Here is a 14,278-nt window from a genome sequence, read left to right as displayed (position 1 = left end):
GTTAGAAGAACATGAAAATATTGTGGAACCTGTTGGTTCAAAAACATATGGCTTCTCGCCCTCGACCTTCATGCATGTTGTTCTTTCTAATACTCATTGTAATTCATATGATTTTGATATTGACATGGGATTCGTACAATTATTCTGTGAAGATGAGCATGACATAGGAATAGTTGAATCTTCTGTAGACACTAATATGCATGAAAATATATTTGATGTGTCTGATTCTCTACCTAGGTCACATTGTGATATTTCTCCTGATTTGCCGATGCATGAGAATGAATCTGTTGATGATGTTGATGACTCTGATTGTGATCTTGCCAATTTGTTTGATGATTGTGAGCATGTTGTGACACTTGTAGAAGACTTAGGAGATGTTGATGTGATTAATAATGATGTGCCTATCTTCCTACATAAGTCACAATCTGATGGCCTTCCATCCAACCTAGATTTGGTTTGTACCGATATTGTCAAACCAATTTTTCTGAGAATGCCCAACCTAGGTTTGGAACTGTGTGCTTCCCAAGTCATCTTGGACTATTTTGCTTCTAAGTATAATACATTTGAGGAACCACAGTTGGAATTAGCATGTTTGCCCGTCCCTAGCACAGTTCATTTCGAGCTAGACCTTGTGCATGATGAACCCCCAAAACTGCGAGATTTTGTTTCCAAAATTTTATCTTCTGTAAAATCCAGGTTTGGGGGTAGCTCATTTTGTTTCACAGCTTCACTTGCATGCCTATCATATTATTATTGTGTGAAGCTGTTGAAACCTCTACACTTTGTCTTTTGGGTTGATCCTCAACTCTTTAGATTGTTAGTGTATGGTGAATTTTTGTATATAATCCAGTAGATAAAATTTCTTAAAAACCTTTTTGTTCCTTTTGTATAAATTTTGCTAATCCAATATGATCTCGGCTGACATATGTTGGATTCTTGCCTTGAATAACGGAGTTCTAATATTGCTTTCGCCGAAATCGGGTATTCTCTTTCCTTTTTCTCTACTCAACATGATCCTCTTCATATGTTGTATTATAATTTTGTTCATATTTTGAAACATTGAGGAAAATGTTTAGTTTAGGTTTGGGGGTGAAAAGTAGATACTTTGATAATTTGCCATAATTGAAAACGAACTCCTTCTTCTTTTGAAAAATTCCAAAAAAAAAAAATTGAAAAATCAAAATAAAAAATTAAAAAATTAAAAAATTAAAAAATCATAAAAATGGAGCTCATTTACCTTGAAATGTTGACTCTTGTGCAATTATGTAATTACTAGGAGTCTTAGTCTAGATATTTAGGCACCCTGATTCTAGCACAATTCACATAGTGATAAGAAATTTGCACGCGCACGATCTACCAATACATGTATGGCCTCGATCTTCAAGGTGTTTGATAGGAAGTTACGATTGCCAATCACTTTAGAATACTGAACGAAACTTGACTAGCTTGTTCTTTGGTTGGTTGGGATAGAAGGTGGAGGTTACATTAAGAAAGACAACCATCGAATTTAACTGGGTGCATCAAAAAGGGCTACCTCTTGCAAAGTGTCATGTAATCTTTTGTTTCCTTTTGTATATGTATCAAAAGTGTCTCCTTCAAAAAAAAAAAAAAAAAAATATCAGAAAAATACAAAAAAATCAAGTACTTATCAATTCCATCATCTCTTGTTCCAAAAATAAAAAGAGAATAGTCAATGTAAATAAGAGTCATGTAAAGAGTCATCTTTTGTTGTTTCATTGTAATAAGCAAGGAGGGTGTATGCCATTGATGTACAACGCGAGTAATTGTGAAATACCTCCAACTCATTCACAATTCTCGTAAAGTCCGGACAGCTAGCTAGATTTCGACCTTGGTTCTTAGCCTGAGAAACTATCTCTTGGTGATTAGTAGTCATAACTTCAGATCTTTCTTTACACATGTGTAGATACACTTTACACTCTTATCACATGTCCTTTTTTTGTTATCAGTGCTAGGATTGTGCCTCGATATCTTGATTGACATCTCCATTTTGTTGTGAGATTAACTGACTTGCACATGTCACATTTGATGGAATCTGAGCTTATATTTTGACCTAGAACTTTGTAGGTACGTTCTAAGCAAACCTTCACGAGACTTCAACTCGTCCACTAGGGACACTTAGTGGTTTAAAAGGCTTAGTGCATACGCTAAATGCATTCGAGAGACCAGCGACAGTGGTATAGGTAGGATTTCCTTAGTTTTGTTTTACTTGAGGACAAGTAAAATTCAGGTTTGGGGGTATTTGATGAGTGCTAAAAAGTGCATATTTCTATATATTTTTCTTGGCATTTAACTCATCTTTTGTGCATTAATTCTACATTTTATCCCATATTCTGTATTTTCATTGTTTTCAAGAATAAATATTTTTCTTACTTAATTTTGCATTTTTAGGTAATAAATAAAGTTTGGATGAATAGCAGAGCGGAAAAGAGCAGAAAAGTAGTGAAAAGCCGGGAGGAATTACACAAGGAAGCCGCGAAGAATGTTGTGCACAAGACCAAAAGGCTAGAAGTGGGCTTGAAGAAGAAGAATTGTCCTTAAAGAAGATATGGGCTTGGCATACCCAAGGCCCAAAACCCTTACTCAAACACATTTCCACTATCCAAGCCCGTCTCGGATTTCAGCTGTCAGATCGAAGCATTTCAGCATCCTACGGTCGCTCCATCATCGCACATCAAACTCCGAAGCCCCCGCTTTACATCGCAACGCCCATCTCCATCTTGGGTCGTCCGTTTTGCTACATCCATTCATCCGACGGTCGCTCCACGCTTACCTCTGTATCGTCGTTAGATCCACCTACCATCTTCCCATCCATCGCTCCTTGTCGCAGATCATCAGAGTTCGCTACACCCGCTCAACACCCTAGCATCCAAAACCATCGACTTCACCCAAACAAGTTCTTCTTCCCCAAATATTTTTTCCCCAAAATCTTTCTTCTTCCCCCGACAGTTGCAGTCGAGCTCTGCTCCTGCCTCTCTTCCATGTCCACTGCCACCCTCTGCCTCACTACCATCTCCATACCCCGACACCACCTCAAACCCATCTCCCTAGCCTAGTTATTTTCCCCATCTCACAACCACTGAAACCCTAGGTTTTGGGGTGAGTAAAATAACTCGAACTAGGGAACAATTAGAGCAGCAGAGGCGTCAATTGAAGCATGAGAGAGGAGCAGGAAGGTCAGAAGAAGCATGGGTCGAGTCTATTTGCATCAGAGGGTGAGTTAATTTTAGTTATTCTCGAAACCCTAATCCTGCTGATTTGGGGATTTTCAAATTAGGGTTTGTAGAAATTTAGGGTTTTGTTGTAAGCTATAAAAGGGAAGTGATGTAGGATGTTAAAGGTTGTTCTTGGTTAGCCGAGATACCCCCTAATTGGGTTAATTTAATTCTCAATGTTAATTTAATTTCACTGTTAATTTTTAGGGTTCTTCTTTTGCAATTTTCATTCACTGTTTAGTAGTTTAAATGATCATGTTTAGTTCCATTGTAGTGTTAATTATGTTCTGAGTCACTGCTAAGGCTCAGATGAAACCTTAGTTCTATTGAATGATGAATTGCTAGGAAGGCCTGTTTTGCTTGAGTAATGGGAAGAAGTTGGTGCTCTGATATGCCTGTGATTGATTGTTCTGTCAAAAGACAGTCAATGCTAGGGGCAAATCAGTGAGCAAGCTGATTCTCTTCCCATTCTAGTTGGATGCTTAAGTTTTTAAATCTAGAATTGCATTGTTTAGCTAGGACACAAGGTGGATTCTAAGCCTTAGCTTAGCCACAGCTGCAAACTCCTCCCTGCCCTTGGCTAACAGCCTTGGTTTATTTGGCTTTGTTTCCTGTTAACTGCCACTGTTACCTTTGCTTCACTGTCACATTTACTTCACTGCCTTGGTCTTTCTCTTTGCTTCATTTCCATTGTCTCATTATTTCACTACCATCTTCATTGCTTTGTAAATATCACAGTTTCACTGCCACTATTTGCTCTTTCTTCTCTTTTGTTTCTCCTGTTCTTGTTACTTCATTCACTGCCTAGTGCTCTGCTGCCTTGTTCTCCCCCAGCTGCTACTACTTGCTACTGCTTTTGCTGCTGCTGTGCACTGCTTCTGCTGCTGCTGAAGCCACCACTGCTGCTGCTGCTTCTTCTCCAGCCCAGCCTTGTCTGCTGCTGCTCCAAACAGTTAGCTTAGAACCAAAGGCTAAAAGCCCAGGTTCAAAGTCCAGGTTAAGGCCTAAAGCCTAGTTCATAGCTCAGAAGCCTAGCTAATCTAAAGGCCCAGCCAACTGAGCCCAAGGCTCAGTTCATTCCAAAAACCTAAGGCCCAGTTCACTGTTACCAAGCCCAGTTCACATCAAAAGACCAAAAGCCCACTGAGCCCAAAACCATTTCATTGTTACAAAAACCCACTAAGCCCAAAGCACAATTAGAAGCCCAATAGCAATTTAGAGCCCAAATAGCTAGAAACTCCAAACACCCCCAGTCTCTGTGGATCGACCCGTACTTGCACGAGCTACAGCTGACGACCGTGCACTTACGGTATTACTGTAGGCCCGTTTTCATTTCACTTCAATTTTATACGCTTTCCCGGGTCCACCAATAGTCTCAAGATCGTCAGTTGTGGAATCCGTGCCATCTTGCAACTGTCATGGTGGTGTGTCTCGAATTTCTTCGTCGGGTGATTGCTCACTCTGGCATGATTCTTCGGGGCGGGGAGACTTTTCATCGACCTCTCCTGTTAATTTCTAATCTTTTCGACGGAGATAGATGACTCTCCCTTCTGCATCATAATCAGTAATAAGATTGGACTTCTTATGAGTTGTACCTTGACCCTGACGACGCTTGAGTGATGTGGTAGACGGATTGATGGATTTAGTATCTGTTGATGGTGGTTTGTCAGCTTTCTCAATAGATTTCCAATTTGGGAGTGGAGTACCGCAGATCATAAACCGGAGCATAAGGAGACACTGAGGATGGGATGCGTACAATTTTGTTGTTGAACAAAGCTTTCATACATTGATGGTACGTCGAAGGAACAACTTTATTGTCATGAATCCAGGGTCTCCCGAGTATCATGTGATAATCAGGGTCTTTCCCGATCACATGAAACTAGACAGTGGATTGAATCGGACCTACTTTCAGATCCGCATAAACATACCCGTATGTGTGACTCTGACTTCCTTCAAAACCCGTCATCAATATGGGATGATGAACGATCTTGCTTTGTGGAACTTTGGACTCCTTGAGAGTCTTCATAGTGATGAGATTGATAGAAGAACCTGTATCTATGAGAACTCTCCTGAATTCGGAGTCCTTAATAGAAGAATTTACGAACAACGCTCAGTTATGTCCTCCTCCGCCATTCGGTCTTCCTGAGTAAAGGTGATACTGTTGACCGAAGGTTCAGATACGATGGACACTTGTTCAACCATCAGAGATGATGGAACTATTCGCGCGTCAGATGATATTTTGTTGAGTGCATCAAAAGTATTCGTACGCTGATCTTTAGAGAAATGCATGAGCTCACATAGGTTCTCGATTAAATGTGTAACCTCTTATTCCACCGGATTTTCATAAGTGGTGAAGATGTTGGCTCGAGGATGATCATCGGTTGAAGGATTGGCCAGCGTCGAGATTTCCTGAGCAGGGGCGCCACCCAAATACGATGTCAGTCTTACGAGAAAATTCAATATGTTGTTCAGCGTTTCTTTCATCAGGTCCATGTTTCTTGTATGAATCCCCCGTACTCGTGCCAACTCGATCAAGATCGGGATTTCCGGGTCGACAGTTCCATTGGATGGAGTGTTGGAAGGAGGAACATTCCATTCGAAAGATTCTGACTGGAATTCAAAGTAGTTGAGTTAGACCTAAGACCAACTATTTTGTAAGATTACAACCGAGAGATTAATCTCCCACTGTGGTCGCCAATCTGTGGATGGGGAAAACGGTTTGCTGGTTTTTTAGGAAAGTGAAGAGTCGAGCGTGCGGACGAGACTCCTCGACCGAGCAAACTGCTGAAACTCACACAGATGCACTACAAAGGGAGTGCTTAGATTCGAGAGATCAATTTGAAGGACTCCGGCCTAAACCAAGTCAATGGTCGTTCCAGAGTCAATTAGTCACAAAGAGGGAGATGGGTTGATCTGTAGGAGGAAAGCTGAGAATTATGTGGGATCAATGATGATCAAGGATTGTGGATGTGTTGAAGGTTTCTGCAAATTGATGAACTGATGAAGTTGAGTTCTGTGAATAAATTCTAATTGCGTTGTTGACGAATGATGATAATTATATGTTGTCCTCGATTTGGACTTATTTATATTGCAAGAATGATGAACCACTAATCCCGGTAAGTATGACGGTTTCTTGAGTGAAAGAGTGGGAAAGTGGAAGATCGTGGTGAAACCAGTTCCAGGTCGTGGGGAGACTTGGTTAACCGTCCACCCACTTTGCTAACTCCTTCAACCGTTGCACGACTTACTCACATTCTCATTGTGGATGAATCCACGTGCCGTAGGCCGCCAGGCCAAAACCCTAATTGATATCCCTCATGTGACGTGATTGAAGTCTCACGAATCGAGGAGTCTGCATGACAAACGTGTATTTTATTAGTCACGTTGACTGATTAGACAATGAGTCTAGGTTTTGTTAAATCGAGCATGAGTGATAAATGCTCAGCGATTCATGGATCGAACATGTAGTTCTCTGAAATGATGTCAATATTGTAGATTCAGTGATGAATTACTGACCAGTATTATTTGAGCGATTGACCAAGTATTGCTCGATTCGGAGAATTACTAAATATTGAGAATTTGACGGGCAACTGAGCAAGTATTGCTCAATCCTAAAAAATACAGATTGTTGATAATTTGAAGAGCAACTGAGCAAGTATTTCTCAATTCGACAAATTACTGATAAATTACTAAAATATTGATAGCCGGATCAATATTTGAGCAACTGAGCAAGTATTGCTCAATTCGACGAATTACTGATAAATTACTAAATATTGATAGCTGGATCAATATTTGAGCAACTGAGCAAGTATTGCTCAATTCGACGAATTATTTATTGGTGACGTCACCCAATAAAATATTAAAATATTGGTATAATACCAAATGATTAATTCAGATGTTGGTTGTTTAATCAACATAAATTCATTAACGTTTGAATCTTGCTCAGAATGATGATTCGTGGAACATTTATTCGAAACCCTAATTTCAGATCAATTATTTGTTAATTGATGAATCACTGAAAATAGGTTATAACTGATAGAGGGACCGACCACATGGTATTATGAGCGTCCATGCGGTGCCCAATGCTCGAGTGAGCATGCACCAGAGTCCTTAGTTGGAGAGTTGGTGAAAGAATGATGATTAAATGCCAGTTTCATCATTTATTGAAATATTGCTGGATTCAACGTTAAGTGATAAAACCCAGTTATGAAAAGAGTGTGGGATCAACCAAGAGAGCATGAGACCGGCTCTTGGTGGTCACGGGACCAGCTGTTGGTTGTTTGAGCAATCCCCAGGTTGGTTTGAGAGAATTTGGGCCCAGTGTGAGCAATTGAGCAAATTAGGTCAGAATTATGAAAACATGTGGGACCGGCTTTGTACAAGTCCTAGGGATGACCCTTGTCGGTCAAGAAGGCATGCACGTTTACCATGGTATCCATGTTTTTGTACTGAGAGTTTCAGTATTTTCTGATGTGCGTTCGAGCAACATTGTGAATTTTCAGCAGAGTTTCATCTTGACTGAAATTCTTGATTTTTGTTGGAATGAGCATGTATGCTCAATTGATCAATATTTTGTAAATATTAAAATAAAAGTATTTTAACATTTAAAATTGTCGTGAGAGGCTAGCCGGTCGTGTGACCATGTTGGCTTTTGGTTTTTCATGATTCGAGCAAGATTTGAGAAATTACGACGAAATCATGATTTTTTGCTCAAACCAAGGAGTTTCATGAATTGAGGAAAAATAATTATAAAAGACTAGGGATTGCAAGGTGTGGTACCGGCCACGGCTAGGTCATGGCCGGCCGGCCGGCTATGTTTCCCGGTCCCACAACACTTTTCCTAATTTTATATTATTATTTTTCATGAAACCGTGATATTATGGAGAATCTATGAGTTTTGTTGAAACGGAGGAGTTTCATGAAATTGGGAAATAATAATTATTATAAAAATCTAGGGATTGTAAGGTGTGGGACCGGCCACGGCTTGTGCATGGCCGGCCGGCTAGGTTGTCCGATCTCACACACCCTTCCCTATTTTATAATATTATTTTTCATGAATCCGTGAGTTACGGAGAATTCATGAGTTTTGCTCAAACAAGGAAAGTTGCTAAAATCAAGGAGTTTTCATGAGTTCATGAAAATAACAAAAATAAGAAAAAATAATGGAAGAGGCATGGGACCGACCACGACTAGGGCACGGCCGGCCAGCCGGTGGGCCCGGCCCATGGCGCCTCTTATTATATTATTATTATTTGTTGTTTTCTCCTATTTTGCGTAGGATTCCTCATCTGTCCGTATTTTTTGAATGCTCGTTTGTGCATTTGGGTGCTCAGTCGTGCATCATTGTCGAGTACACTTTCACCATTTTTGTGGGGCTTACTCAATGATGGTCCAGATGCCCGGTTGTTGAGTATTTATTGTTAGTTTATGAAATTTACTGGAGAATAATTCATGAGACTGAACAATAAAAATGAGTAGTTATTTTATTAACAATTCATAGGATCAGCCGTGGATTCGACCATGAATTCGGAATAATAAAGTTACCTATTATCGTTCCATAAGATCAAGCCGTGGATTCGATCATGAAATCGGAGTAACGAGATAATATAGTTGTTTATTGCCATTCCATGAGATCAAGCCGTTGATTCGATCATGAAATCGGAGTAACGAGATAATATAGTTGTTTATTGCCATTCCATGAGATCAAGCCGTGGATTCGATCATGAAATCGGAGCAAAAGAAGCAAAAGATAATTGTTTATTGTCATTCCATGGGATCAGGCCGTGGGTTCGACCATGGAATAGGAGCAAAATAGATCGTTCTGGGAATTCAGTGGTGAATGTCACGGCAGAATTAATCTATTGCATAAAGGATATTATCCAATTAAAGCGTCACATCCATTCTGAATGGTGCATAGTCATGGAGTCACGGGTGTTGTTTACGACCTGAAGGCGTTAATGCTCTCAATCTACGGAGAACCGCCTGAATCTATACACGGTCTCTCCACATAGTCAGGGAATAGTGAGTGACACCGACGTCCTGAAGGCGTTAATGCTCTCAATCTACGGAGAACCGCCTAATCGTTCTTCTATGTGGAGGGTGTCTCTCTCATGTAGTCAGGGAATAGTGACTGTCACCGACGTCCTGAAGGCGTTAAGCTCTCAATCTACGGAGAACCTCCCAATTATGTTATTATACATAGAGGGAACGATGAAATGTCAGGGATCGAACGCTCAGCTGGTGGAGGCCTTTCGACATACATGTTCATCATGGCTTCATAAAATATGAATCGTTGCATGCCTGAAAGTCGTGTCAAAAACATGCATCATGATTTTACGGTTTTGTCATTTGTTGAAATCCACCATCAACAGTTCTTCGATGGAATAACAAATTGGGATAACGAAGAAACCCTAGATCACCTTAATCTGTCTCAGTTGATCATCTTTATCAATTCATATTGTGCATATCGTTCAACAATTAAACTCATCTTCTCCATCTCTCTAAACCCGAGTTATTTTTTATTTTTATTTTAAGAATCATCAATTTCAGTGGATGAGATTTGGGAACATCAATTTTTCTTATTTAGGAATATGGGTTTTATGCTTTTGTTGTGATTGTTGCTTTAGTGGATGAGATTTGGAAACATGGGTTTTATTTCTCCTAATTGAGTTCTTAAATGGCTTTCAGGGAGAAGGAAGAGGATAAAAGTTGTGTGAAGGTACAACTTTTTTCCATATATTGTTTGCTTAAAAAATCAGGTATTCATATTAAATTATGGTCAGATTTTATGGGTCAGTTAGTTTGATGCCCTAAGTTTGTTAGCATCTAGTTGTTTGTAGAAATGCCTAAGAGAGAAATAAATCAAGTTTTTAAATGACAGTTTGCATCTTCAGCTACCAACAACTTCTCTTTCAACACATTAAAATTAAAATATTGCACTTTTACTATTTCTAAGGATATTTATGATTATGTACTTCGCGTTCGACGCTTCTTATTAACTTATAATTGTGATTCTTTTATACCTGCACGGTGTACGCAGTGCATGAAAAAATAACTTACTGACACTGCCAGCATGCCCCTATATCTAATCCTAGCTAATGTATATGCTAAAATTAGATTATGTGTGAATATGGAACATATGCAGTATGGTTATACAATAGGGATGTAGGTGATGCTTGCATACACGTTTGATGAAAATGGGTCACCAAAGAATTGTTGTTAGAGACACTTGAACCTATTTTCTCCTTCTCATTTTGGTGTATATCTATATTATTTGCAAATTTTGCAGCTAGAATGTATCCTTAGCAATGACTTCTTCTCATTCTCCTGTGCATAACGATATGATTTACTATGGTCATGAAAAGCTGTCATATAAACACGTAATCAATATGGAGATAAACAAGACCTCACAATTGTTAGTGTTGAACACTATTTGTTTTCTTATTTTAGACCCTAGATTATTTTGGAATATTTATAGGTAGACTCGTAACTTTGGTAAGTTGTCTGTGGTTTGAGTTTCCATGAATTGTTTTCCTCTATTTGAATTAAACAGATGTCAGTTTCTTTGATTCTCACTGATTCATTTTCTTGTAAAATTCTTTATAGCCAGTAGGTGCACTTGGTGGAGTGCAGCAGATCCATTAGTATAGAGAAATGGGATTTGATATTTTTCGTTTACATACTTGTCGAGTTTGTATTTGATATCTTTCGTATGAGTATGCAAAATACTTGTCAAGAAACCTCCTTAAACTTGATAAGTGAATATATTTTCTCTGCAGTTCTTGAATATTTATTAATGGTGGTGAATCGGCATATTTTTTGGACTGTTAAGCTGACTGTCAGAGCCTTACTTTCCCTTGTAGACGCAAATACACCAATACGAGCTGGTTTTGCTTCTGTGGCCCCTAATGGAACAACTGGGTCCTCAGTTATTTCCAAACAAACTGTTTTTGCACCATCTGAAGGACCATTTCCAAGTAGTTCATATGTTGCCCAAACTCCTGTTCCAGGGAATCCTCCCTTGAATGATGTTTGGGAGTCAAGGACTGCATGGTGCTGTTATGTTGCTTGCTTATAGTTTCCCATTGATTTCTCTGTTGTACTAAGAGGACCTTATTCGTTACTCATAATTCACTTCTCGGGAAAGTTCGATCTTTTTTTATCTTCTCGGGACAGTTCAATCTTTTTCTGCAAAATGTTTCTACTGAACGTACTATTATTGGTGAATGAAAGCAAATGAATGTATATGTACCCTTTTTAGTTTAAGGTTATAAATTAAGTGAGTAAAAAAAATGATACCAGATAACCCATTCTATACTAAGGGTATTTTATGTCCAAAAAAAATCAATCAGCCGAGTCAGGTCTGACTCCCAAAACAAACACATTTTATGATTCAGACCTTAGTGAGTCAGATCCAGATGATTCCAGTCAGATCCAGACGACTCAGATCCAGATGACTTAGATGAGTCAGCTGCAAAAAAACAAGATGTTAGCCTATCAAGAGATTCTTGTTCTTTCTGGAGGTATACCTCAACATTAAGAGATAAGCTTTCTAGTTTCTTTTCAAGCCCTGAGAACACTTCAATGGATTTTAAACTTGGAGGAGGTTTAAACAAAATTTATTCTACATATTTTATAAAACCAGTCATGGAAAAGAATTCTGAAATCCCTGGATCTGGTGGTGCATTTATTGAGATAGCACTACTGTCCACAGAGTCAGATCGCTTACAAACACAGACTTTTGAGGTCTTAAACGTGTTTGCCTGCTCTGATACCAATTGAAAAAGCGGGGGTCTAACAACCACACCAAATATTCGCTTAGCAATCTGTATGGACTAACTCCAATATACTTTTAAGAGAATCAATTAGACAGTCAAACTCAATCTTAATGAAAGTATATCAAAGAGTTATATCTCACTTTCTTGATTCAATACTTACTCAAGCAAATAGAAATCTGCGAGTCTAATTGAATACAAGAGAAATCACTTGAACGGTACCAAAGACCAATGTTCAAGGATCAATCAATTTCAATCAACAACCAAAGGTTGGATTTCCCAATTAATCGATTCAACGCACAACCTGTGATATTTCAATTACATAACAAAATAGAATGCGGAAAAGAAATAACATAGACACCAGAAGTTTTGTTAACGAGGAAACCGCAAATACAGAAAAACCCCGGGACCTACTCCAGATTGAACACACATTGTATTAAGCCGCTACAGACACTAGCCTACTACAAACTAACTTTGGTCTGGACTGTAGTTGAACCCCAATCAATCTCATACTGATCCAAGGTACAGTTTCGCTCCTTACGTCTCTAGTCCCAGTAGGATACTACGCACTTGATTCCCTTAGCTGATATCACCCACAACTAAGAGTTGCTACGACCCAAAGTCGAAGACTTTAATAGACAAATTTGTATCACACAGAAAATATACGGTAATAGATAAATCTGTCTCCCACAGAAATACCTACAAGTTTTTGTTCCGTCTTTTGATAAATCAAGGTGAATAGGAACCAATTGATAACCTGGACTTATATTCCCGAAGTACGGCCTAGAATTATCAATCACCTCACAATAATCTTAATCGACTAGCGAAAGAAGATATTGCGGAATCACAAATGATGAGACGGAGATGTTTGTGACTTTTTTTATATCTTGTCTATCGGAGAAATCAATATCAAGCCAATCTTATGATTGCACTTAATACGATATAAACAGCAAGATCAGATCACGCAACTACAGAGAAAATAGTTGGGTTTGGCTTCACAATACCAATCAAGTCTTCAAGTCATTAACCTACAGGGTCTCGATAGAAACCTAAGGTTAAAGGAGAACCGACTCTAGCTAATACAACTAGTATCACACAGAAGGTGCGGGGATTAGGTTTCCCAGTTGCTAGAGTTCTCTATTATATAGTCTTTCAAATCAGGGTTTGCAATCTAAGTTACCTTGGTAACAAAGCATTCAATATTCACCGTTAGATGAAGACCTGATTAGATTCAAGCTAATATATTTCAATCGTTAGATCAAACTTAACTTGTTACACACAAATGAAATGCACGTTTATTTAGGTTTGTGCAATCGTACCCAAACATGTACACTTAGTTGGTTTAACAGTAGTTAACCAAATGGTTAGCCATATGAGCACTTTCATATCAACCATATTCATCTTAACCATAACTAGTTCAAATGACTCAAGAGAACTAGTTAGAGAGTTGTTCAATTGCTTAGATCTCATAGAAATATATAAGACACGATCGAAGCAAAAAAGATTTGATTCACTCGAATCAATTCATGAACTTTATATCCACGGTTTGCAAGTATGCACTCCTTAGTTTATATAAGTTTAAGTTCACGAATAATCGTTTTTAGAAACTAACCCACTTAAGTACGCATACTGGTACGCGGACTTAAATACCCGGAATAAGTTTGTTTTCAGTTCACAAACTCCAGCAGAAATTCACGGGATGTGCACTTCCGACAGTACGTGTACTGGTACGCGGACTTCAGTTCCGGTTTTCCTGAGCAGCAAAGTATGCATACTTTGGTTCAAGGAATAAGGACTTACACACGTATGAGTTATCACACAATGTTTATATCCTTTCAAGGTTATATTCTAAACTCTCATTTCAATCATTAAAACATTCTTAGAGGACGCTATATAGTTGTTGTTCACAAGCTATTTTTCGTCAAAGCGATTTTCATGTAATTGAAATTAATATGACTTTCGTCACTAGTAAAAATGAACTTGGCCATAGCAAAAGCTTATCAACACATATTTCGAGAAATAGATAGGCGAGATAAACTCGGCTCGAAATAGCAAATGTGTATAATCATAGTCTACATAGCAATACTTTTGTCTCAAGATAGGAGATAGAGTAGATAGACTTTTGAGTGAAAGATAAGTTCAAATCTCCACATACCTTTTAGTCGATGAACTTCCACCAGTTCCTTGAGTAGTTCTTCGTCTTTGTATGATGATTGATATGGAGTCTAAAGCTCAACTACACTTTCTATCCTAGTCCGAGACTTAGCTATG

The sequence above is a fragment of the Papaver somniferum genome, chromosome 10 (genome assembly GCF_003573695.1).
Source record: "Papaver somniferum cultivar HN1 chromosome 10, ASM357369v1, whole genome shotgun sequence".
Lineage (NCBI taxonomy): Eukaryota > Viridiplantae > Streptophyta > Magnoliopsida > Ranunculales > Papaveraceae > Papaver > Papaver somniferum.
The sequence above is the reverse complement of the archived record's forward strand: the minus strand, read 5'-3'. Positions refer to the sequence as shown.